At 44.4% G+C, this 354-nt stretch overlaps 1 pseudogene; it reads left to right on the top strand.

Moving 5' to 3' along the window:
* Positions 1 to 354, top strand: LOC149140910 (uncharacterized protein At1g01500 pseudogene; annotated as a pseudogene).

Genomic DNA, 354 nt, shown 5'->3' with positions numbered 1-354 from the left:
ATGGAGATTCAGGGGAAATCAGTAACAGATACATGGTTCGATGTCAGAGTGATATACTTAAGATTGAACTCCTGTTTGCTTAAAAGTGCACCAGATTGTTTTACGATTTTGTTTCCCGCTAGAAGCATGTCAACCGTTCTTGAGGTTAATGGCATCAGAATTCCTTCCGCAGAGCAGACCTCTCGCAAGCTGCGAAGAGACAGAGTAGATACAGAATTTGCCGAGGCAACTTATATCAGTACCGATAATCTGCGCACTAATGAGGGCTTGCCCTTTGAGCGCCATCATAGAGGCGAGCTCCTTGTTATAGGGAATTTTGAGAGACTGGCTTTGGAAAATCCCAAGGCTAGGTAA

Source organism: Pinus tabuliformis, chromosome X (genome assembly GCF_031772625.1).
Source record: "Pinus tabuliformis cultivar Carrire ecotype Pingquan chromosome X, CPIR1, whole genome shotgun sequence".
Lineage (NCBI taxonomy): Eukaryota > Viridiplantae > Streptophyta > Pinopsida > Pinales > Pinaceae > Pinus > Pinus tabuliformis.
Note: the sequence above shows the minus strand (reverse complement) of the source record. Positions and strands in the feature narration are given on the sequence as shown.